At 44.8% G+C, this 27,101-nt stretch overlaps 2 long non-coding RNA genes across 2 annotated transcripts in view; one reads left to right on the top strand and one right to left on the bottom strand.

Annotated features, from left to right (window-relative positions):
- Positions 1-1,060: 1,060 nt before the first annotated feature.
- Positions 1,061-26,474, bottom strand: LOC117361535. The gene is made up of 3 exons (XR_004539678.1): positions 26,065-26,474; positions 3,710-3,764; positions 1,061-1,252 (listed from the first exon to the last, which is right to left on the bottom strand). It is a non-coding gene; the product is annotated as an uncharacterized LOC117361535 (long non-coding RNA).
- Positions 18,892-27,101, top strand: part of LOC117361536 — a 260,260-nt gene continuing 252,050 nt past the window's right edge. The window contains exon 1 of the long non-coding RNA XR_004539679.1: positions 18,892-19,097. This is a non-coding gene — a long non-coding RNA (uncharacterized LOC117361536). The remainder of the gene's footprint in view (positions 19,098-27,101) is intronic.

Raw genomic sequence — 27,101 nt, 5'->3', positions numbered from 1 at the left:
AACTAGATTAATGAAAAGGATCCAGAGTATCTGGAACTGCTTAGAAAAGGAACAGAAGAAGACAGAGAAGCAGGAGGGATAAGAGAAAGAGAGAGAAAGATAAAGGAAGAGAGAGAGAATGAGAAATAGAGAGAGATAGAGAGAGAGAAAGAGAGAGGCAGAAGTGTCTATAGAGCAGAACGAACATATGAGTCTAAGAATGGCCAAGGTGATTTGTTTCGTGTCAAGTTTGTGGAAGATCGAGAAAACAATTTCTTCTCATATGCATAAGATTCAAATTTGTGGTACATACTTAAAGAGTTCCACCAAAAAGTGTAATCTAGTAATGAGGATGATTTCCAGTTTTTCAGAATATGCATTAGAGCTGTCACGAACATGGTGTCAATGAGTTTAGGCGGGCAATTTGATTGTGCAAAACATGGGTGTTGAGAACGAAGAATTATAATGTCCATGGAGATCACTTCTGAACATTTAGTGATAGATTTTATGGTGTCCCAAATACGAAGCCAAAAGGAATGAACCATATTGCAGTGGAAAAGCATGTGATCGAGAGTTCCGGGTGCTTTCAGACAGTTCCAACAGGTAGAGTCTTGTTGTAGATTCGCTTTCCATTTACGATATGGAGTCCATACTGCATTCCACATAACAAAGTACATTGATTGTGAAACTCTGGATGATAAAAGAGGACGATTTGTGGAAGACCAGAAGAGTTCCCAATCTATTTCAGAAAGCGTGGTTTTCAAAATAGAGTCCCAATGGTTCATAGATTGAGTTGAAAAAGTAAAGAAGTAATCTCTTAGTATACCATAAAAAAGAGATATTGTCTTACCCTTACTTACTGCAATTTTCATACGCAGATTTGTCGGTGAACCATTTTAAAGCACTACTTCCTACACACAAAGGCCCACGTTCTATTAATGGGCCTGATCTAGGTGCCTAACAAAGGGGAAGATTCTCAAAACTTAACATTGCCTTTGACGCAATTGCTAAACCAGTGTCAGACGGTGTAGCACGCATGTATTTTAGCAGCGAATTATCAAAATGGCTTACCGTGGTCTTTTCCGAGCTTCCTAGCGGTCCTCGATTCTGCCATGCAAATGGGCTCATCAATATTTAAATAAGCACTCCGGTCAAGTCTTCATCGTCGTTGAGTGATTCTCCGCGCGCGCCATGGGCCTTTGGCAAGCAAAAATCAGCGACTGGTCTTGGGGTGCCAGCACTGTGAAAAGCGCATCGCTGGTGTGTGTTTTAACTGTGAAAAAAAAATGACAAGATTAACATAAATTATACTAAACTAAACTAAACCTTAAGTTTATATACCGCATCCTCTCCATGAATATAGAGCTCGGCACGGTTGACAAAAGTTTAATAAAGGAAGAGAATAGCACATTGAGTTTGGTGGATTGAGAATAGGGGGGGAAGAGAGCGTTACGTTTTTGTGAAAAGACTGGTTTTCAGATGCTTACGGAATAGTTGGAAGGAGACCTGAGTCCGCAGTGGGGTAGTAAGGCTATTCCAAAGCCCTGTAATTCTGAAAAAGAGAGATTTTCCCAATTTTCCCGCATAGAGGATACCTTTTATTATTATTATTATTATTATTATTAGGTTCTTATATCCTGCCATACCCAAAGAGTTCTAGGCGGTTTACATTCGTTACATTAGGATCCGGTCTGAACCCGGATTTACAAAAATTTTTTATCGGAATTGCAGGTAGCGCGGAAGGAGGCACAGGTTTATCATAGTTGGGTTAGAAGATAAAATGGAGGGAGTGGGAAACCAGAAGAGGGGGGGGGGGAGAGGGAGGTGGGGGTGGGGGGGGTTAGAGTGTATGCGGGGAGTAAGGACTAAGGGTCTTGTTCGCGGAAGAGGTGTGTTTTGAGAAGTTTTCTGAAGTCTAGGTAGGTCGGGGCCTCTAGCATCATTTGGGCTAGCCAAGGGTTCAGCTTGGCCGCCTGGAAGGCGAAGGTTTTGTCGATGAATCTTTTGAGCTGGCATGATTTTATGGAGGGGAAGGTAAACAACTGGATTCTGCGGGATTTCTTGTTGGTGCAATACATGTTGAAATGTGGGGAGAGGTATTTTAGTGAGGGGAAGGAAAGTTTAAGTTTTTGGATGGGCCTGGTATTGTCGGGACTCTGGGAGATCCAAGATAGAGGGATTAGAGGAGGGAGGATGCCGTGTAGGATCTTAAAAGCTAGGCAGGAGCATTTAAAATGAACCCTGGCGATTATTGGGAGCCAGTGGAGTTTGGACAAAAGTGGAGAAACATGGTCAAATTTACGTTTTACGAAGATCAGCTTGGCTGCGGTGTTCTGAATTAGTTGAAGTCTATGAAGACTCTTATAGTAGTTGTATATGCCCTGTGTATTATAGGTGTGTCTTATGTCTTTCTGGCTGGGGCCATGATAAAATTTGACACTAAAAACAAATTATAAGATTTATATGAATTATAGCAGTTGAAAGATGCCGTTTGCATCTCCCCTCCTTTCCCTCCCCCTTCATCCAACAGTGTTGGACCGCTATTATGCTGCAATAAGGCGCGAACGTGATGTGCGTGCTTTTCCCGGCACAGGCGCACATTTACGCCTCTTTCATGGCGTATTCTGCGCATGTGCCACTCGCTATAGGCAGCGACTCGTCTCAAGTAAATTTAGCAAACTCTCGCTACTCTCTGCCAACCTCATTTGCATGCGCGGGTTTCGAGAATGACCCGCCTTTTTGAAACCGTTACCATAACGGCTGCAACAGCGGCCCATTGGTTTATACCGCAAACTTTTGAGAATCTTCTCCTTAATTATTCAATTAAGCTTAATTGGCACCATTCTCATGAATGATTCATGTCCATGAATTTGGCAGTTTGTAATAGTGTTGGAAAATACAGTAATGGATTATTCATACTTATCCCTCCCTATCTAGATGACTAAAAACTACATTTAAATAGTAAAGGTTTGATATATATACTGTATTTCCCTGAAAATAAGCCCTACCCCAAAAATAAGCCCTAATTAGATAGCCCCCGAAGCACCTCTTGAATGCTCCCGACACCATTCCTGGATTCGCCGGCAGCAGCGCTTCCTCCCCCACGCACATACACACTAAGCTAAACCCCGCTGACCCTCCCACCTATCCCCCTGTGCAGCATCTTTCCATCTCTCCCCCCTTCCGAACCTCGCCGACCCTCCCACCGCGAGACTGACATACCTCCCTCCAAACAGCAGCGTTGGCAGCACTTTAAAAAGTCTTCTTGGTGGTTTTCTCCCACCGGGTCCTACCCTCTGCCACATTACTGATGATGTCATCAGTGACGCGGCACAGGGAAGGTCCCGGCGGGAGAAGGCTGCAAAGCAGCCTGTTTAAAGTGCTGCCAACGCTGCTGTTTGGAGGGAAATATGTCGGTCTCGCGATGGGAGGGTTGGCGGGGTTCTGCTGCGTAGGGGGGATGGGAGGGAGGGAGGGATAGAAAGATGCTGCAGAGGGAAGGCACAAGGGGATGGGTGAGGGGAGGAAATATGCTGCACATGTGGGGGAGAGAAAGGAAAGAGGAAGAATTGGGATGAAGGAGAGGAAGGGAGATAAATGATCATTGTACATGAAAAAAAATTAGCCCTAACCGAAAATAAGCCCTAGTGCGTTTTTTGGACCCAAAATTAATATAAAATACTGTCTTATTTTCGGGGAAACACAGGTATAGATTTTTTGGGATTCTTACCTAATCAAAGAGTTCAAAGTTTCGACAGTTCCAGCTGTTGATCTCAAGATCTCTTCTGGGACAAAATTAGAGAACATTATTAGGATGGAATGCAGTGACTGAGCATTGAGAGTTGATTTAAAAAGTCACATTGATTGGACTCAAGGGCTTTGCCGACAGACATACAAAGAGCCTTGACCACAGGGAGTTCCAGAGGGCTTTTTGATTTCTTCTGTATCACCACAAACAAAACCAAAACTAAATTAAGCCTGAGTAATTAGGTAAAGACTGAACTTGATGAACTGATGTTCTCTTTCAATTGAGACCGACTGCTTGGTTTTTGAGGTTTTTTTCATGCGGTTTGTTCTATAAACTAATAAGAACGTCAGCTCGGATGCCAAGCCTTCTGATTAGATAACACAGAGAATCATAATCCCCCCAGGAACTCTCTGTTTCCATAGTAGAACTGTTCAAACTGTTTCTAACAACTGCTGCCTTTTGTACAATATGAAAACAGTCCTAAAATTTCCAAAACTGCTCATTTTGCAAATCACTAGAATAAAGAGTTATTTCTGTGTTGGAAAGGAAGGAGGGGAATGTAGTTATTACCTGGAAAAAAATGGGACTCATATACGTAGTTTCAAAATAAAAGTCATTTGCAATTGTTTAAATCAGTGTTCTTCAACCTTTTTACACCTATGGACCAGGGGAAGTAAAAGAATTATTTTGTGGACCGGCACTGGTCCGTAGACTGGTGGTTGAAGAACACTCTTTTAGACTTAGGTCCTCCTTTGATCCAACCCAAACCCTGCTCCATCTCTCTTGGCCTTCAAGCACCAAGTCGGCAATGTGGTTCGGGGGTTTAAATCCTATCCCGCCAACTAGACAAAGAAAATAAATTACACCCTCCTCCCCCACCTCCCCCCCCCTCCTGAAATAAAAATAATGATGATAGGAAGGGGGCAACCCTCGGGGAGCAAAATTTATTCACAACGGGTGAAAGTGAACCACAAAATGCAGAGCCTGCTTGACAGGAAATAGTAGGGAAAGAATAAGAAACCGCGTCCCTCTATATATCAACACAAAAGAGAAGGCGGGACGATGAGGCTGACATCACTCGCACAGCCCGTGAGACCAAGTACAAGCGATGGGTGCAAAAGAACAACGTTACAAAAACCGCTAACTCTATAACCACGATGGGGGTGGAGCAAGTCACCCCTCCCTCAGCACCAGCCACGCATCAGGCCCAACTCAAGCAACTAGGCAGATACTAGCTCCGATACCTCAGCGGCACACTTTAGTTTTTCTGTCCGTACCCAGCTCATGGACCGGCAGGAAATCTTTGTGGACCGGCACCGGTCCACGGACCGGTGGTTGAAGAAGACTGGTTTAAACCATTGTATCACAAATTCTGTGCCACGGCACACTAGTGTGCTCTGGCAGATTCCAGGTGTGCCGTGAGATGTTACCGCCAGCCGACTGCTTACAGGACACGCCTCTCGCGGCAAGAGGCATGTCCTGTAGTCAGCCAGTGCCTGGGCCTCTCCTCACCTCTCCTTCTGCAGCACCTCCCTTCCCCTTCCACTGGTGGTAATAGGAGGCTCAGGGCCACGGCTGGAAGACCTCCGCGCATTTCTGGGTGCCCTCCAGTCGCAGCCTCAAGATTAGTGTGCCGCAGCGTAAAAAGTTTGTGACACACTGGTTTAAACATTTACTCCTCCTTTTATCAAGCTTTTCTGCCAAGCAGTGCAAGTTAGCTGTCCATTCTAGTCCTATCTTTCAGAAGGTATGGCTTCCAGAATTGTACATTAAAACGATCACAGCTCTTATAGAAATTATAAATAATTAAAAATGTGAATGTAAAGTGCTCAGACCATATAACCATTAATTTAGTGATGACACCAAACTGCGGTTAAGATAGGGACCATCATTGCATCTTTACAGTCCCTGACCCAACCAATAAACATACAATAGGTTAAAAATAACCACTTTTCTGGAATCGCTGGACGGTTGGGTTTTCCATCTACCGCAGCTGTGATAACGTGACTGGTGCTTGAAAGTGCTGAGAAGTATTATAAAAATAAACTAAACTGCCATATCATAATCCTTGACCCCCCCGACTCGAGTTTTGGCTCTTCATCAGGAGGGGACAGTGTTAAAACAAACTTTCAATTTAAAATACTGAACCGCTGTATAGCTTACTAATCTTACCAGGATATCCACAATGAATATGCATGAGCCATCTCCATTGACCACTACCCTCTGTCATCTTCCATTCAACCAGTTCCTGACCCAGCCCGTCACTTTGGGACCCATCCCGAGGGCACTCAGATTATTTATTAGACATCTGTGTGGAACACTGTCAAAGGCTTTGCTAAAATCTAAATACACCATATCTAGCGCACATCCTCTATCCAATTCTCTGGTCACCCAGTCAAAGAAATGGATCAGATTTGTCTGACAAGACCTGCCTCTAGTCAATCCATGTTGCATCAGAACCTTTGTTCCATTGGATTCCAGAAACACCTCTCTTCTCTGTTTTAAAAGCGTCTCCATTCATTTGCTTACCACAGAAGTTCCCCATTTCTTCCTTACTTCCACTTCCATATATGTTTTAATTTTAATGTCTTGATTCTAAGTTTGATTTTGATGTAAGAATTGTAATTCCTGGAGATGGCCAGCCTCTTTTTTTTTTTTTTTTCTTTATTTATCTTTATTCATTACAGTTAAATAACAAATATTCATGAATATCAATAGCATTACATTCAGCATATAAAATACATTTAAATAAGTATAAAGAAATCAGTCATCAATGATCTAGTCCACATTATAATGGTCGCCTGTCCAAGTCTAGGAAATTAAATTAAATCATTTATACATTACCATCATTGACGGGCATAATTTGTGGCTCCTTCTATCAAGGCGCGCTACGGGGGTTAACGGGTCGGACATTTCATCACACGCTAACCCCTAAAATCCTAACGCCTCGTCAACGGAGGCATTAGGTACTAGCACGGCAGGCAGTTTAACGCACATTAAACTGCTACCGTGCCTTGATAAAAGGACCCCTAAGGGCTCCTTCTATCAAGGCGCGCTACGGGGGTTAGCGCATCGGACATTTCATCACGCGCTAACCCCCGCGGCAGCCTAAAATCCTAACGCCTCGTCAACGGAGGCGTTAGGTACTAGCGCGGCAGGCGGTTTAACGCACATTAAACCGCTACCGCGCCTTGATAAAAGGACCCCTAAGGGCTCCTTCTATCAAGGCGCGCTACGGGGGTTAGCGCGTCAGACATTTCATCACGCGCTAATCCCCGCGGCAGCCTAAAATCCCAACGCCTCGTCAACGGAGGCGTTAGGTACTAGCGCGGCAGGCGGTTTAACGCGCAGTATTCCACACGTTAAACCGCTACCGCGTCTTTGTAAAAAGACCCCTATGTCACTCAATATCCTCCTAAGCTAAAAATGAAATTAAAGTTAAACTTTCAACAAAGGTTTATCCTTAATAAAGTCCTCCAACTGGGCTGGGTCAAAAAACACATATTTGTCACTTCCATACGAGATGAGGCACTTCCATAGAAATTTTTAAAAGAAGGTAGCTCCAATCGCCAAAACCTTCGGCTTCAATGTGGAGAAATGTAAGGTCTTGCGCATAGGGAAGGGGAACTCCACGGACAGCTATACGATGGGAGGGAGGGCACTCGGGGAAGGCAGCCAAGAAAAAGATCTGGGGGCATTGGTGGATAACACAATGAAGCCGGCAGCGCAATGTGCAGCGGCCTCAAAAAAAGCGAGCAGAATGTTGGGCATTATCAAAAAAAGGTATCACTACCAGTACGAAGGAAGTTATCCTGCCACTGTATCGAGCAATGGTGCGCCCACATCTGGAATACTGCGTCCAATACTGGTCGCCATACCTCAAGAAGGACATGGCAATACTCGAAAGGTCCAGAGGAGAGCAACGAGGATGATAAAGGGTATGGAGAACCTCTCATATGCCGAACGGTTAGACAGGCTGGGGCTCTTTACCCTGGAAAAGCGGAGACTGAGAGGGGACATGATACAGACTTATAAAATCATGAAAGGCATAGAGAAGGTGGAGAGGGACAGATTCTTTAGACTAGCAGGGGCAACTAAAACAAGAGGTCACTCAGAAAAACTGAGAGGAGACAGATTCAAAACGAATGCAAGGAGGTTCTTCTTCACTCAGAGGGTGGTGGACACCTGGAACGCGCTTCCCGGAGAGGTGATAAGACAGAGTACAATTCTGGGGTTCAAAAAGGGACTGGATGACTTCCTGGAAGCGAAGGGGATAACAGGGTACAGATAGAGGTTTACCTTACAGGACATTGAGCGAATAGGGTATGGACATTTTAGGTTAGGTAGGGAACACTTTCAAGTCATGGACCTGGGGGGCCGCTGCGGGAGCGGACTGCCGGGCACGATGGACCCCTGGTCTGACCCGGCAGAGGCAATGCTTATGTTCTTTTGTTCTTATGTTCTTTAGCAGTAGAAACTGCCTCCTTTTAAATTGAGTCTGTCTAGAGACTTTGGGAAAAATGGTTCCCCGTTTGCCAAAAAACAGGTCATGCTTTTTCATAAAATATAGCTTCACAATAGCCTGTTTCTCTAACTCTATCTTAAAGGCCACTGAAAGTGTTGCCCGTTTATCTATTATGTCTTTAGGCCAGCCTCTTATTAATTTTTAAAATTGCATTGAATTCCTATTAGGGTGTATTAGCGATTCAAAATGGCTTATGTAATGTGACGCATCCCCAAACTCTCTGCTGCACAGGGATAAAGAAACCTGTTTGCATAAACAGAGCTGCGTCTTGCAAGGACCCTACTGTGCTCTGTGTGATGTTTGGAGCAGGGAGCCTGTTTTCTTTGTACTGAGTCAAGCAGTCGGCCCCTCTTCAGCTGGAGCATAGGGCCAGCCCTTCCCAAGACTGCAAGCGAGGGTAAATACAGTGCATTTCCGCAGGGGTCAAGTGTCCAAGGTTATTTTATTTACCCTTCCTTTAAGGACATCACTCTGCAACCTTTTTTTCATTTGTTTTGTTTGGGGGGGGGGGTGTTGTACAGTAGCAGAAATCAGCAGAAAATTGAGATCTGAAAGAAATATTCGCCACCCAATATTTTAACATAGGTAATGCCTAATACGCATGGACGAGAGAACAGCGCAGCTGCCAAAGGCTAAAATAACATTTGCACTTAAAAGTTATAACTCCTGCAGTTTATGGTTTTGTAACAGTGAAAAGGCGCTGATTTACCAAAGGAACGTACACGAGGCACTGATTTATTTCTAAAAGTTCTTAACCGCCTATTATAACTAAGCGGTTTACAATTTAAAACATTCACAATGGCTCAGAGGATAACAACGTCCATAACAATACTTTCAATACAAGAATTCAGAAGAGGACAAACAACAATACTTTCAATACACTACATTTAGCCAAAAAAAAAAAACAACCTGCAATAAAATTCCATATCATCAATTCTCAATAAATCTAAGACACGGGCCATAATAAGATTTCTCTTTAGGGATCTCCCTTCAGCACAACTTCAAAGGAAAGCCTCTACAGTGATCCCCTGCGAATTCCCAGTTCGCAAATCGCGGACTCACTAATTCGCGGTATTCTACGACCGCCTCTTCCTGTATTAATTTCAGGCTACACCAATCAGGAGCTGCTTGTCAAAGCAGCTCCTGATTGGTGCAGTTTGACTTTAGCAACAGGAAGAGGCGGTTGGATCATACCGCGAGTGATTTTGCATCCGGGGGCCTTCTCCTGCCTATAAAAACCATATTTGCGGTTTTTCAAAATTCGTGGGGGGTTCCTGGAATGGAACCCCCGTGAATTTCAGGGGAGTACTGTACATATAATGGTGTTTTAACAGTTTCTTAAACTGCCTCAGAATGCCAGGGAGGAGATTCCGTAATTTTACTCCTGCCATGGACATCATAGCTATTCTTGATTTAGCATACCGAACAGTATTCTCCATCCTCGAGGTCAATCTCGCTGTACCTTCAGACCTCAAACATCGCCTCGGTTGGTCTACCTCCCACAGAAATTGAAAATTCAATGGAACAAGTCCATACAAACTCTGATGCACCACTGATGGCACCTTAAAGCTGACCCTTCGGGCCACTGGGAGCCAGAGCAACTCTTTTAGCACCGGAGTAATGTGCTTCCCACATGGGATTCCCCCGAGATCATCAATTGCTACAAGGCTTTACATTTGATCTTCGCCAATCCCAGGTAGAGCACATTACGATAATCCAGCCATGTCAGGATCAAAGTCTGTACCACTGATCGAAAAACATATGGAAGGCGCATTGGCTTCAATCGATAGAGTGTCCGCAGTTGCGAATATGCCCCCTGAAGCACCCTGAGAACCTGTTTCCCCATTGAGAGACTATAGTCTAGGCATACACCCAAGATCACAATCTCCCCTTTTACTTGCAGTTTCATACCTTGGACCTGAATTTCATTCGGGAGATTCTCATCCTCACTCACTATCGTCACTTCAGATTTTCTAACATTCAATTGTAATCCATGGTCATTCATCCAGTCATTCACTGAAAGGTGTATGCACATGGAGGGCGAGAGACAGTAATGGTAGGGGAAATGCTTTTATTTTTTTTATTTAGTGATTGATTTGTCTGTTCAGGAAGAAATGCATTTGTTTGGTTTTCTCTGGAGGTTTTACTGCTTGCAGAGTTGCATCTTAGGGTTTTTGTTTATAACTATTAGTACTTTTAGTTTTTGGTCCTGCATTTGCATAGGGGTTATCTGTTTTCTGGTAGGAATGAATGTTGAAAAGCATACAGTGTGCTTTGTGTATTTTAATTTTGTGGTTAACTATTATGTGATGTTAATACAATTATATTGTGTGTATATATGACAAATGAATGGAAAAAATGGTGTTACAATTAGTACTATTATGGGGGCAGGGTCTGGGGTGGAGATTGAGTGGAGATGGGCACTAGAGAATGACATGGGGACCATTTACCGCTGTAAACCGTGGGTCACCGCAATAAATCCGCAGGAATGGGGACATTTGTAACTGGTTTACCACAGGATTGGGGACAAGACCTTTTACCACCCCGGAGGTAGGGAGGGAGGGAAGTGGCTGCACGCGTGATCCGTGACCACGCGCATTCCCTCCCTTAAGTTTCTTTATGCCATGAAGGTAAGGGGGAAGGAGGGAGATTCTTGGGCCGCTGAAGGGCAGTGAGGTGGTGAGAGGGAAGGGTGGATGCTGCGGGGACGGTAAAGGGGATGGCGGGGAAGGGGACGAGGTGGTGAAGGGGACGGCAGGTTCGGGGATGGGGCGGTGAAGGGGACGGTGGTCCGGTGATGGGGCAGTGACGGGGACAGATTTTTTTTCCCTGTGTCATTCTGTAATGGGCATGACTTAGTCCAGTGTTCTTCAACTGCCGGTCCATGGACCGGTGCCGGTCCACAAAATAATTATTTTATTTCCGCCAGTCCGTAGGTGTCAAAAGGTTCATTTATCGGTAACGTTTTCAGAAACCGCTGAAAATAGCATAAATAGATAACACAGAACCTTCTATGGGAAATCTCAGCAGAGAGTTTTTCGTAGAGTGGAGAGTGATGATAAGAGCAAGAGGTAACAGCAATGAAGGCAGGAGGGAGATTGTAAAAGTGAAATAAGCATCTTTATCATGACAGTATATCCCTGCTTCAATGGGGCTCCACAGTTCCTTATCTTTTCTTAATCGGAGACATTCTGTACTGGGCCAGTTGCTTCATAAGCCATCTTTTCCAACCATCTGCTAAGAAGGGGGGTTCCCCTACTTTTGCATCCCTTTTATCAGCTCAGCCCAGCTATCCTGGTGGTAGATCTCAGGCAGAGACCACAAACTACATCTCCAGGGCCATCTAACATGAATTCTAAGTTTAGCCATCAGGTGTCACTGTTGAGACACTGTCTCCACAGCATTCCAAGCCTCAGCCAGCCGAAGGAGTAGAGCATTTGATGGGACAATCCAGATGTCTTTGCATGACAGTGCATAGCAATTGTACCAGATCAGCTAGTCAAATAGTGCTGCCCAATTTGCCGATTCAAATCGATTCACCAATTCACTTCAGTGAATCGATTTGTTCTCCCCCAAAATTGGGCTCACTGATTCAGTGACTAACACCCCCGGAGAGACCTGACATACCTGTGGGTCTCCTAAAGCAGCAGCAGTGGCGGTGGCCAGCTGACAAAAGCAGCACTTTGAAGAGGCTGTCACAGCCTGCCTGCCAGGGCCTTTCCTCTGCTGCATCACTGATGACATCACTGATGATGAGGCAGAGGGAAGCCCTGGAGGCAGCCTGCTCACAGTGATGCTTCTGTCAGCCGGCTACTGTCACTGCTGCTGCTGCTTTAGGAGGCCTGGATATCAGATCTCACAGTGGGTGGGGGTTGGTCATGAGGTGCTGCACAGGGGGATAGGAGGAATGGGAAACTGCTCCAAAGGAGGGGTGGGAGGGAGGGATGGAAAGTTGCTGTTCAGGGGGACGGAAAGGAAGGATGGAAAGTTGCTACACATGGGGGGGGGGGAAGAGAAAGAGGAGAGAGGAAGAATTGTTGGACATGGGTTAAGGAGAGAAAGGGAGAGATGTAACAAAGAGATAGAAATGGTTGAGAGGGAGAAATTCTGCATGTGTTAGAGGAGAAGACATGCATGAAGAAGAGAGAGGGATAAATGTTGGGCATAGGGTGGAGGGTAGAGAGAGATGGTACAGGGGGAGAGAAAAAGAAATGTTGCACATGATAATGGAGGGGAGGAAGGGAAAGATGCTGAATGAAGGGGAATAGAGAGGTTTGACCCAGGGCACAAGGCAGGAAAAGAGAGAGAGAGATGGTAGACAGTGGGAAAGAAATAGAAATGTTGGATATGGCAATGGAAGGGAAGGTACAGAGATGGAAGATGTGAAATGGGCAGGAGACCCTGGTGAGTGAGTTAATAGAAGACAAACAGAAACCAGAGCCTGGGACCAACATGATTTGAATAATAAAGTGATCAGACAACAAAAGGTAGAATAAATAATTTTATTTTCTGTTTTGTGATTACAATATGTCAGATTTGAAATGAGTATCCTGCCAGAGCTAGTTTTAGACAGCAAGTGTGAGCTGGGACCTAACCGAGAGAGGAAAAGTCTTTTTTTTGTTTTGTTTTGTTTACACCACAGCACTGGCATGGGGTTGGAGAGAGAAAAGGGAGATGGGGTGGGTGAAAAGGCTACAAAATAAACCTGCCAGAATGTTTGGGAAAAAAACCCAAAAAACCCCGCCCAAAGAGTGAATCGAATCAAATCAAGAAATCGATTCAATAGGCCAAATCGAATTGAGTCAAACTGAAATTTTTTTCCCTGGACCAGGTAAGGCATTGGCCCAGCGCATCTGAAATTAAAGATACCAAAATACCCAACCTCTGACCTCACCTGGTCTAAAATGAAGCCTTTTCTTCCTCCCATCCAACTGATCTCTCCTCTTCCCTCCCTCTTAGTCCATGTCCTGACTCCCCCCCCCTCCCTGGGCCAGCATAGCTCCCTCTCCTCTCCCAGTCCCCCAGAGCCTAGCTGAAGGCAGTCTATTACGCTGCTGCTGCCGTCGGTGCTGTTGCCGCTAGCAACCAATATTAACTGTGGGAGAATGAGAGAGGAGATAGGGCAGCATTGGACCAATAGGGAGGGAAGAGGAGGAGGAAAGAGAGACTGGACCAGGAGAGTGAGGAGTGCTGCCAGACCCAAAGGGGGGAGGGAGCACTTAAAGCAATGTAATGGGGGGGGGGGAGGGTCGCTGAAACAAGCTAGTTCAGGGCACCACTCTCCCTTGAGGTGCCTTGTAAGGCTGTGCATGTTATGCAACCTAAAACAACTAACCCAAGTGGTTTAGATATAGCAAATCACAAAATATATAGAATACCACTTATTCTGAACAGTGCACAGCAGTGTTTCCAGCCCTTGTTATTCCAGGCTTTACACTATCGGCTTCAGAATCGGAGCCTACGCACAGTTGTTAAATCACAAACTGAGATGGTCAGCGAAGTGTTCCTGCTCCTTGCTCCCGTCATCGGCCACAACACTTACATCATTCACCTATTTGCTTTTTTTTTTTTTTAATATATGTTTTTTTCAAAATTTTCTTAACGTTATTCTACATGAATTGAAAAATTTTTTTTTACAGCGTCTATATGTACTCGATTTTCCAACGTGCACCTATTCCCCATGTTGAAAAAAAATTGACCAAAAAATAACTTATCTCAAGCAGTCTTCGCTGTTTTTTCAGGACAGCTAATGCCACATCTAATGCCTGTCTGCCGACGCGGCCAGCACTTCGCGGGGACGACAACTTATTTTCTCTGTTATCGCAGCTCAGTTGTGGAACGCCCTTCCAATCTACTTAAGGGAAGAGCAGAATCTTGAGAAATTCAAAAGTAATTTAAAAACATTTCTCTTTAAAGATGCTTTTGGTAATTAACGAAACTCTTTGCAGCTCAGGTTATTTTTATTGTACTATATTACATTACATTACATTAGGGATTTCTATTCCGCCTGTGCCTTGCGGTTCTAGGCGGATTACATTTTAGAAGATATCTGGGTAGTTCCAGTAGAGTTACATTTCGGATAGGAGTATATTACAGTAATAGTAAGGAGTTATGATACCTCAAGTTCACAGAAGATAATACTTATCACAGAAGTTACTACATATAACAGAAGATAATGCATTTTGTAGAGGTAATACATGTCAACTTGATCGTTTAAATCGGGTGTAATGTAGAAGAGTTACAGTACATTCTTGGTCATGGACAAAGAGATAGTTTAGATGGGTGTTTCCGAAGTCGTTGGTTGGGAACTCATTGGGTGGTGGTTAGAATGATGGGAGGTATTTTTTGAACAGTAGTGTTTTTATTTCTTTGCGGAACTCTTTTATGTCTGTTGTTTTGGTCAGTAATTTAGAGATGTCAGAGTCTATTTTGGCTGCCTGTGTCCCCAGGAGGTTGTCGTAGAGTTTCTTACGACAAGTACCGTTGAGTGGTGGATAGGTGAAAAGGTTCTGTGTTCTCCTTCTTCTTGGTGGGTGGTAGTGATGAAAACGGTTAATTAGGTAACTGGGTGCCGTGCCATGGGTTACTTTGAAAATGAGACAGTAGAGTTTGAATTGTGTTCTTGCTTTTATTGGTAGCTAGTGAGATTCTAGGTATGCATTGGTAATGTGGTCGTATTTGCTGAGTGAGTATATGAGTCTGAGGGCTGTGTTGTCTTTTTGTTGCTCATTTTGTATTTTTCCCTTTTTGTTCTTCTTTTCTATATTGATTTTGTATTTCATCTCCCCCCCTTCCTTGTGTATATAAGTTTGTAAAGTTAAATTTTTAATTTTGAATGTCATTATGTATTGTTCTGTAATGTATTGTTTCCCATAAATTGTAATTTTAATTTGTTCATTGCTTAGAAATATGATTAAGCGATTAATCAAAACAATTATTAAACTTGAAACTTGATACCAAGGTCAATACCAAGGCATCATCAATCAATAACTCATTCAGTCAAAGATTTTCAAACATTGCAACATGGTGCCTTTAAGTTAACTGAAATCATCGTTTTCATAAGTAGCGCAGTGCTAGATTCATTTGTCTTCAGTTCAAAACTCTGCAGAGCTGTTCTCTATCAACTTGAGCATAATCATTCATTTGAATGGCACATTAGCAGGGGAGAAAGAAAAAAAACAACAAAAAACCACAAAACCACAAAATCCCTGCTGTGGGTACACCACATTAGGAAAATTTGTGTTGCTGCTTCTGGCTCTGATCAAGGCTATTCTCGCTCTTCCTTGAACCCACCCCAGTCCTCATCCAGTTTCCAGTGACTTCACACGCACGTGCCCCAACTCAAACAGGGAGCGAAAGGCCAAGCGTAACGAACCTTTCCGGACGGGACCCGCTGTGTGTGAGCAGGGAGCCTGGAGATCCAGGGCTCACGCCGCTTTTCACAAAGGACCACCCACTCCCCCCCCCCAACCTGCAGGCTACAGAGGCAGAGGTGCCTGGCATGAAAGCTCTGTCGAGTTGCACGGGTTAGCACAATTTTCCCTTTAACCTTCAGAAGACTAATAGAAAGTTGAAAACTCTTAAGAAGGATCGTATTCGTGTAAACAGTGCATGGTCGATTTGTTCAGTTCATGCATAGTTCACAGGACAGCTTGCTCTGCTGTTCTGCAAGGCCTGAGTCTGGAAAGCTGGTTTAGGGCTTTGATCAGGTATTCTTCAACTGAGGGTGCACATGGTATCACAATTAGGACTTCCTTTCTCCTGATCAAACTTTCCCCATTAATAAGTATATTTATCTGTAGCAGGCAGTGCGCCAATGCTTCATAATCAGCTGCATTTTATTTTTCAGTGGACTGGAAATTCTAGAAGAAGGAGTGAGAGGCAACTCGAACAGGCCCTTTTTTCCCCGAAAATAAGCCCTAGCATGATTTGGGGGGTAGGTCTTAATATAAGCCCTACCCCCCAAATAAGCCCTAGTTAGATCACCCCCGAAGTCCCTCCTGAATGTCGCCCCCATCCCTCTCCATGCGCAGTATCTTTCCAGCTCTCCCTCCCATCAGAACCCCGCCAACCCTCCCACTTCGAGACCGACACACCTCCCTCCAAACAGCAGTGTCGGCAGCACTTTAAACAGGTTGCTTCGCAGTCTTCTCCCGCCGGGTCCTACCCTCTGCCGCATCACTGATGATGTCATCAGCGACACGGCACAGGGAAGGCCCCGGCGAGAGAAGTCCGCAAAGCAGCCTGTTTAGAGTGCTGCTGTCGCTGCTGTTTGGAGGGAGGTATATCAGTTTCACGGTGGGAGGGTTGGTGTGGTTCTGCTGCACGGGGGGGGGAGATGGGAGGGAGGGACATAAAGATGCTGCTCAAAGGTTCTGCTGCATGGGGGATGGGAGGGAGAGATAGAAAGATGCTGCAGAGAGAAGACACAAGGGGATGGGTGAGAGGGGAGGAAAGATGGCACACATGTGGAGGAGAGAAAGTAAAGAGGATTGGAGTGGAGAAGAGGAAAGGAGAGATGATCATTGTACATGAAAAAAAATAAGACATCTCCCCAAAATAAGCCCTAGTGCGTTTTTTTGGACCTCAAATTAATAAAAGACACTGTCTTATTTTCAGGGAAACACGGTAGTTGCCTGCTGCGGCTTCTCCAGCAAGGTACTGGAGCGGAATGCAAGTCAGGCATGAGGAAGGGTAAAGTCAAAGATCGAGAGAGGTTTATGATGCAGCAATATTAAGTGAAAAAATGGGCAAAGTAGATGGGCTTTATGTGGGAGGCGCGATTTTTCATACACCCACCTAGTTCTAAATGAGTACTTTAAACAACTCCCTGTGTTGATTTTGTTTAAAAACTACCGTGTGCGATAGTCACATTGTAGAAGAATCTACTGCCTTTCTACCTGTGTAGCACCCCCTTAAGGGTGCCCCTGGGTCGAGGGTTGTCCTGGCAAGAAGTCTATAAAATACAGAATGGAGTGGAAAGGGTAGAGGTGATTTGCTCGTTCACTCTTTCCAAAAATCCTAGAACTAGGGGACATGTGATGAAGCTATTAAGTGGCAGATTTAAAACAAACTGGAGAAAATATTTCTTCACGCAACGTGGGTCTAAACTCTGCCAGAGAATGTGGTGAAATCAGTTAGCTTAGCGAGGTTTAAAAAAGGTTTGGATAATTTCCTAAAAGAGAAGTCCATAGGCCAGGGCTGCCCAAGTCCGGTCCTCGAGATCTACTGGCAGGCCAGGTTTTCAGGATATCCACAATGAATATGCATGAGAGAGATTTGCTTGCACTGCCTTCTTGGTATGCAAATCTCTTTCATGCATGTTCATTGTGGATATCCTGAAAACCTGGCCTGCCAGTAGATCTCGAGGACCGGACTTGGACAGCCCTGCCATAGGCCATTATTGAGATGGGCTTGGGGAAATCCATTGCTTATTCCTTGGATAAGCAGGATAGAATCTGTTTTACTACTTGGGATCTAGCCTAGGTGCTTGGGACCTGGGCACATGTGCAAAGGCCCTGCAGGCAGGCCTTGAGATGCCAGTGGGTGGTGCCAGCAGAGAAGAGGGCCAGAGAGAAGAAGAGACGCCGGCGCCAGCTAATTGCCGGGTTTTGAAACGCCTTCCGGACCTCCGGACATGTCCTCAAAAGGAGGACATGACCGGGAAAATCCGGACGTCTGGTAACCCTAGAACAGGGGTAGGCAATTCCGGTCCTCGACAGCCGGAGCCAGGTCAGGTTTTCAGGATATCCACAATAAATATGCCTGAGATAGATTTGCATCTCAAGGAGGCAGAGCATGCAAATCCATCTCATACATATTCATGGTGGATATCCTGAAAACCTGACCTGGCTCCGGTTCTTGAGGACCGGAATTGCCTACCCCTGCCCTAGAATAGCTGGATTTGAAGTAACCTGAAAGTGATTCTGAGGGCTTGATGGATTTTGACAGTTTTGTACTCAACCACTGAATGATGCCTGTGGACCTGCAAATAGCTGATTGCTACCATCTGCAGGCAAGTTAATAAATCATTCAGTTCATTCCAGTTTACCTCTTGGTTTCTGCCTCTTTCTTTATCCTAGTGGGCAGGGGGGAGGGGGAGGACTGAGAGTGAATGGATTACCAGGATCTGCATCTGCTCTGGCCTACCGGATTTGCCCAGCCCCAGCCAATGCCTGAGCTCAGTGAGAACTGTAAGTGACTACGACCTGTGTGCCTGTGGGTGGGGTGAAAGTGAGACCCCCCCCCCCTGCACTATCAATCAAAGAAAATAATTTATTTTTGTGAGCCCTGATTCGGGGTGAGCCCTAACCCCAAAGAGCAGGCCAGAGCGTGCCATACGGTACGGGTGGGCGGGATGCCAGAGCTACACATGCAACCGGCTTCAATCTTGAGCTGCATGCCCAATTGTGTATCTAAATTTGAGCCCTACTTACAGAATTTGGGGGGACACTGTGAATGCCATTATTCCACACATTCACACGTATAACACATACGTAGATATGTGCACCTGGGTTAAACAATTGCCCTTTGCATGTCTTTCTGGTAAAAGAACTGCTGTTTTTTCCGTTATCCCCCCCCCCCCCCCATCTCTCTATTTTCTGATGGCTTTTTTCTTAATTCTTTTCAGGCCTGGGCTCCTGCAACGAGTTCCAGGTTCATAGGTTAATCTGAAGTAATGTTCAGTTGATCCTGAACATCCTTGGATTGCAATACCTCTGTGGTCCTTTTCCAAGCCTGCCACTAGGCCCTGCGATGGAGTCTGCCCCCACTGTCTCCCAACCACCATATGCCTGAACAGACATCCAAAGTTTCACTTCTAGGACTGCTGCAGCTCTCAAAGAGGTGAGAAAAAAAAAAATACCCCGCTCACTAAATCATCTGTTTCCCCCATTAGCAAGTTTAGTCCACTGTCTAAAGGCCCTCAGAGAGATGGAACTAACAGGGTAAAGAGAATTGCTTAGCACAGCTGGGCCAGAAACAGAGAGACAGCTTGGGAAAGTTGGCACTGCCATCCCAGCAAATGACCACACTTGAAAGCAGATTCCTAAATATTGTTGTGTCTTTGGCTAATGAAAGAGCTACTGAGCAGTTTAGATTAGGGGGGAATTATTTTGTCTTCTGGCACCAGTTTAAGGCCAGAATTGGGTACAAGGTAGCTGAGTGCTGGTTCTATGGAGGGGGGAGGATGGTGTTTTTGCACTCCCTACTGCATTTTCCCTGGTTTGTGCTTCACGGACCCAGATCCCACAGGAAATGAGCCTGACGCTCTGAGCCTTCTTCCCAGCAATAATTACCTATGGCAGAACAGAAATGCTCACTTCAATAAGACTGGCATTCTTCAGTTACGAGAGGATGCCAAGACTGGACTAAGGCCCAGAAATCAAGATTAGATTGTACTGGGAAAATGTGAGACTCTGTGCTGTAATGGGGGGGGGGGGAGGGGGAGGGAGGTGGGGGTTGGTATGCAGAACAGGACCGAGATACATTAACAGAACCCTGTAGGTGGATCTTAGAACTTGAACAGCAGAGGGCGCTGCAGTTCAGGACTGAGCTGCATTACTTAAGCCTGTCAGCATATGGCGTTTCAATGCTTGAGTAACGGGGTATTGCAGGAGTGTGGTGCACTGGCAAAGCTGTGTGTGTGTGGATGAGTGGGCTATGTGTACATATGTACATATGTGTTGTATTATTTACAACGTAAATCTCTCAGTCATTCATATGGCATTGATAAATCATTCATAAGCACATACCAAAATCAATGTCCAGCAACTTCTTACAATACTCTCATAATGAACTCTCCGGGCTTCAGACATGCCATTTGATCACCACATATTTTTATGGTTGCCAAATATTTCGTAAAGCTATGGCTTCTTCACTAGCCCTAATTTTCCCTGTTTTTTATTTTTATAAATATTTTTGTATTTTCTTTAGGCTTAATGTTAATAACAATAACTTAATTTTTGTTATTAAAAACTTATCTTAAATGTTTGCTTTGTTCATTTCTCTCTCTCTTATCATGTCGGGAAAGGAACCTGTCACATCGACATGTTTCGCCATTAGGCTGCTTCAAGAAAAGTCCCCCCTTACAAACTTATCAGCACCTTGGGCGAATCTCTTCATAAAAGTGATTTATAAATCCCAATAAATAAATACTGTAAATGGAATGAGGTTTGCATTTTTGCTGGTGACTATATTGTTTTAATTGTTATACAATTAGGACATCAGATAGTGAGAAATATAAATGCTGTAAAAAAAAAAAAATAGACATTGCTGTGTTTAAATAGGCCATTTTACAAGGTCGGCTCAAACATTAGGCAAGACTGAGCAGATGCCTAGGACAACAGTTTCTTGGGGGCACTGAATGTAATTCAATAGGGCTTTGACAGCGGCACAAATTCAAAGAGCCATCAGTACATTAAGCTGCATTTTTATAGGATGTTTGTGTGATGATCACGGTTAAATCTTGAGGTGGGGGGCTGCAGACTAGAGGCCTGAAAGTTAATTAGGGGAGGGGAGGGGGCTGCTCTGCTTTGCAGATCTGGTTGGATAGAATAAAAGTTCATTTGCTGTTCTATGGCCTTGATTTTCCTCCAGTCAGTCCCAAAGACCTACTCCTGGTGCTTTGTATTCTTTCTTGGCACATACTAGAGAATGACACGGTGACAAAATTCATCACCGTCCCCGTCCCCGCGGATAACTGCGGGAAACTATCTTCATGTCATTCTTTAAGCAGAGAGGGAAGAATCAGAGTATGAATGGCCACAACCACTGACCCGCAAGCTTTGCTTTGAAGAATGCTGGTGTAGAAGGACTGAGGTTGAAACAGACACTACAGAATGACAGTCTCTGGTATCCAGAGCAGATATTGTGATGTCATAATGCCTCATTCCACCAGTGCCTAACAGCCAATCACATCAGTGATGTCACAATGGCTTCATTATCCTTGGCTCCCATAAGAATCAGAGTATGAATGGCCACAACCACTGACCCGCAAGCTTTGCTTTGAAGAATGCTGGTGTAGAAGGACTGAGGTTGAAATAGACACTTCAGAATGACAGTCTCTGGTATCCAGAGCAGATATTGTGATGTCATAATGCCTCATTCCACCAGTGCCTAGGAGCCAATCACATCAGTGATGTCACAATGGCTTCATTATCATTGGCTCACATAAGAATCAGAGTATGAATGGCCACAACCACTGACCCTCAAGCTTTGCTTTGAAGAATGCCGGTGTAGAAGGACCGAGGCTGAAATAGACACTAGAAAATGACATGAGATTATTTCCTGCGGTTATCCGTGGGGACGGGAACGGTGATGAATTTTGTCACCGTGTCATTCTCTAGCACATACAAACAGTGGCGTACTTAGCATATGTGACACCCGGGGCCCATCATTTTTTGGCACCCCCCCCCAATCTGTACGAAAAACATGATTTTTAGTAACAATCCACACATCACACATGAGTACCTAGGAAAAGGCAGCATTTTACATATGCCAGGGGTGTCAAAGTCCCTCCTCGAGGGCCGGAATCCAGTCGGGTTTTCTGGATTTCCCCAATGAATATGCATTGAAAGCAGTGCATGCAAATAGATCTCATGCAGATTCATTGGGGAAATCCTGAAAACCCGACTGGATTCTGGCCCTCGAGGACCGACTTTGACACCTGTGACATATGCAGTGAGCAGTACAACATTAATACACCCAGACTAGTACAGATCAATCCTGCACAGTCAATCCTAACAAAAAACCATGTCTTTCGAACACACGGAACACAGAAAACACCTTCGCCTTGTATGAAATATGTCATCATAAACAAACCCCTCCCCCCTTTACTAAACTGTAGTGTGGATTTTAGCCACGGTGGTAACAGCTCTGACGCTCATAGAATTCTGAGCATCAGAGCTGCTACCACCATGGCTGGCGCTAAAAAACGCTCCACAGTTTTGTAAAAGGGGGGATAAAATAGAAATACATAGACAAAGGTTAAATCGAACCAGCAAGAAGCTGGACTCTGCATACAATGCAACACCACAGAAACAGTGACACATGTCTCCTAAAGCAATAAATAAATAGAAAATTTTTTCTACCTTTGTCTTCTCTGGTTTCTGCTTTCCTCATCTTCTTGTTACTCTCTTACTTCCATCCACTGTCTGCCATCTCTCTGCCCCTATATGGCATCTTCTCTCCTTCGATGCCCTTTCCAGAAACAGTATGCCTCCCCCTTCCATCTCTCCTTTCACCCCCATTGGTCTGGCATCTCTCTCCTCTCCTTCCCTCTCCCACACCTCTCTTCTGCAATCCCTTTCTTCCCTCATTTTCCTTTTCAATTTATTTTCTGCATCCATCTAGATTACGTTCTTACTACCCTCTCATCAATTTCCTTTTTTACTGTCTACCTACAGCTCGCCACCTCTTTCCCTCAGCCCCTCCAGAATTTCCCTAACTCAATCCTTTTCCTCCATCATGTGCCCTCCTTTTATTAATCCCCTCCTTCCATCATCTGCCCTCTTCTCTCTCCCCACTTCCATCATCTGCCCCTTCTCTCCCTTTCCCCCCACTTTCATCATCTGCCCTCTTCTCTCTCCCCACTTCCATCAACATCTGCCCCCTTTCGCTCCCTACAACCCAATTCCATGCAGTATCGTTCCCCTTTATGTCTCTTTCCCTGCAATTCCATCAGCATCTGCCCCTTTTTCTCCCTACACCACGCATCCATACCACCCTGACCCCCTTTCTCACCCTTCAGCATGATTCCCTACCACCCTGACTCCCCTTTGTCACACTTCAGCATGATTCCATACCACTCTGACCCCCCCTTTGTCACCCTTCAGGATGATTCCCTACCACCCTGACCCCCCCCCCTTTGTTACCCTTCATCATGATTCCCTACCACCCTGACCCCCCTTTGTTATTCTTCAGCATGATTCCATACCACCCTGACCCCCCCTTTGTTATCCTTCAGCATGAATCCATACCACTCTGACCTCCTTTCTTTCTGCATCCCAAAGGTCCCGCGATGACTGCTTCTGCTTGGATGGAAGAGGTAAGTGACATCTTAGGAGGCTGGGCCGGCAGACGCAGTTAGTTGCGGCAAAATCCCGCGATGACTGCGGCTGCCTGTCCCCCCCCCCCGACGTCACTTACCTCTTCTCAGTCATCGCGGGACCTTCTTCACTTCAGCGCGGCTGCCGACTCTGCTCTAAGTACGGCAGCCGCGCTGAAGTGCCGTTTCAAGCAGTGCGGGAGGTTCTGGATCCGGCCAGCCGTGCACCCCCTTGGAGCGTGCACTTGGGGCGGACCGCCTACCCCCCCCCTTGGTACGCCACTGCATACAAATCTACTCTTAAAATAATAGATGAATGAATGAATTTAAATTTGAGGATGGGTTACACAGGATGACTAATCAGTTCATGGGAGCTTCCTCATAATTTCATAAGGAGTTCACCTGGGTGTATCCTCGGCGCATGAGCGCAGAAGCGTCCTACAGGATTTTACCCATAAACATCACCTTCTGTTGTCCTGGAAACCTTTTAAGTGTTAAAGTGCTTTTTTTATATATGTTAAAGTAATGTAATTTAATGTAATTTATTTCTTATATACCGCTAAACTCCTATTAGGATTCTAAGCGGTTTACAGAAAATAGACAATAGTGTGCATTAAAATTATAAGTAATATAGGTTTACAGAGAAATATACATTAAAGGATACAATAAAAATAAGATAAATAAATAAAGAATAGGTACTTAGAAATTCCCTTAGAAATAAATAATAAAGTGTCATGTGCAAATCTAGAATCAAAGAAATCATCATTGTCTAATCTAATCTAATCTTCATTTTATAGACTGAATTTACTCCCTAAGGAGCTCGACTCGGTTTATAGTTCGTTAAAAAATGAAACATAACAAGTAAAAACTGTGGGATAAAACCAGAATTTGGTTAAATTAGATCAGGGCTGTCAAAGTCCTTCCTCGAGGGCCGCAATCCAGTCGGGTTTTCAGGATTTCCCCAATGGATATGCATGAGATCTATTTGCATGCACTGCTTTCATTGTATGCTAATAGCTCTCATGCATATTCATTGGGGAAGTCCTGAAAACCCGACTGGATTGCGGCCCTCGAGGAGGGACTTTGACACCCCTGAATTAGATGGATGGAAAAAGTTAGAAAAAAGTATGTTAAATTATTCAAAATTACTATCCGACAGCTAAAATCAAATTAACTATTGTGAAAACAACCAGGTTTTTAACCTTTTTTGAAATTGAAATAATTGATCTACCAGTCTTAGAGAATCTGGAAGTCCAGTCCAAATTCTCACCAATTTAAAAGTAATAGAATAAAATTGTTCAAATACAACCGATCTTCTTGATAGCAGTTTCCTCTACTGATTCAAATATAAAGGAAAACTTAGCTTCCCTATGTCCGCCAGGAGTCCAAGCTTTTTCTTTTAAGGGGTGCCTCAACCGAATGCCTTACAGCAGGGGTGTCCAATGCCAGTCCTCGAGGGCCGCAATCCAGTCGGGTTTTCAGGATTTCCCCAATGAATATGCATTGAAAGCAGTGCATGCAAATAGATCTCATGCATACTCATTGGGGAAATCCTGAAAACCCGACTGGATTGCGGCCCTCGAGGACCGACATTGGACACCCCTGCCTTACAGCAATGCTGCCCAAGTCCGGTCCTCGAGATCTACTGGCAGGCCAGGTTTTCAGGATATCCACAATGAATATGCATGAGAGAGCTTTGCCTGCTGCCTTCTTGGTATGCAAATCTCTCTCATGCATATTCATTGTGGATATCCTGAAAGCCTGGCCTGCCAGTAGATCTCGAGGACCGGACTTGGGCAGCCCTGCCCTACAGAGTCCCCTGTTTCGTTCTCTTCTTCAGGGGCAATGTCAGGAGCACAACCCACCGCATGTGAATATAACCTTATCTTCTCTCCGCGCTTTGATTTTCCTCCTCCAGTCCTTTCAGGGTATTCTCATCAGCCGCAAGGAACATTTCTTGCAGTCAATTGTATTTCTTTTCGAGATATTTCTGACCCTTTTTGTTCAGCAAGCAATTTCACAGCTCCAGGAACTCAGCACCAGCCACGCCCATGTCTTTTATGCCTCGAGCTTCCTGTCCCAGTCTTTTCATGCCACCAGACCAGCAGGAGGTGCTACAGGGCAGGAGTGAGGTATATCTGGTGGTGAGGCGGGGTTGGTCCTATAATAGCTGAGGTAGATCAGGACTGAAGTGACTTGGTATTGACAGAACCATGTACCGGGGTGGGGGGGGGGGCTGAATTGGAATAGCAGGGGGTGCCTCAAGGCAAGAGTGAGATGCGTCTGCAGAAGACAAGACAGATGAAGACTGAGGTGTATTAGCTCCACGGACGCTCTATTGGAATAACAGGGGGTGCTAGAACGCAAAGCTTTATATGTGGCCTGGTGCATATAAGTGTGAATGTTGGGGGGGGGGGGGGAATTCAGGGTCATCCAGATAATTAAATGTGGACATCAAATATGCAGATCAAAACTAAGGTCATCGTGCCAATTTGAGTCCTGATGCTTGAACAATATCTCGCATATCCAGTGTTTCTATTTGTTCAATATAAGTGCAATCAAGATTCTGAAACTGATTCTGAATTATTTACAGAGAAAATGATGAGCTTATATTCAAAAAGGAAAGCTGAGTGTAAATGGTACTGGACTTCTGCTCCTGTCCCGGAGACCTCAGTGTTTAGATTATATAGATCCAACTTATTTTTACTTCAAATTGTTTAATCCTGAAGGTCTGATTTCCTGCCCTCTATCCGGTCACTGACTCACCGAGCTGCCTCTAATGACCTATTTCGGATCTCACCCTGAGACCTTGGTGGGTGTCCATCTCTCTCACCAGCGGTCTGAGCTCTGAGCCTTGCAAACCTTCTTCTGTGTGGTCAGTTCCGCTGAAACAAGATCCAGCCGAGACATCTGCCAGGGCCGGGAAATGTTTCTTGGCCGGCCTTGTAGGCAAGGGAGCCCAGAGTTTGTCCAATCTGGCCTCTACGTAATCCGTTCTGATTTCATCCGGCCTCTGTTGGTTAATCTATTCTGACTTCATCTGTCAGGGCGGTTAAGAGAATCCCAGGCCACAGCAGGAGAGCTATAATAATTAGGTGGCAAGTCTGGCCTTCTGTCATGGCCTGGAGCAGTTTTAGGTCCAATGCAGGCTTTCGATGCTATTCTATGACACAGTGGAACTCACTTCACACATACTTTATTATCCCGTGATTTGCTAGCTATTATGATGCTCCATCATTCTTCCCCCAATCCTGACAAACTTCCTGCTAAGATCAAAGCAGGTTCCAACAAAACATGATTACAATTAGGCACAGAATAAAAATATCAGCAATCAAGTTAATTTATTTAGGGGCCCTTTTACAAAAGGATGTTAAGCCCTTAATGTGGGGTTAGTCCAGGGGTGGGCAACTCCGGTCCTCGAGGGCCGGGATCCAGTCGGGTTTTCCCCAGTGAATATGCATTGAAAGCAGTGCGTGCAAATAGATCTCATGCATATTCATTGGGGAAATCCTGAAAACCCAACTGGATTCCGGCACTCAAGGACCGGAGTTGCCCACCCCTGGGTTAGTACATGCAAAGGGAGACATGTGTTTTGCTTGTCTGCATAACCAGGGATCTCAAAGTCCCTCCTTGAGGGCCGCAATCCAGTCGTGTTTTTAGGATTTCCCCAATGAATATGCATGAGATCTATGTGCATGCACTGCTTTCAATGTATATTAATTTGGGAAAACCTGACTGGATTGTGGTCCTCAAGGACGAATTTTGAGATCCCTGTGCATTACTGATTTTTTTTTTTTTTGGAG

The sequence above is a fragment of the Geotrypetes seraphini genome, chromosome 5 (assembly GCF_902459505.1).
Source record: "Geotrypetes seraphini chromosome 5, aGeoSer1.1, whole genome shotgun sequence".
NCBI lineage: Eukaryota > Metazoa > Chordata > Amphibia > Gymnophiona > Dermophiidae > Geotrypetes > Geotrypetes seraphini.
The sequence above is the reverse complement of the archived record's forward strand: the minus strand, read 5'-3'. Positions and strand labels throughout refer to the sequence as shown.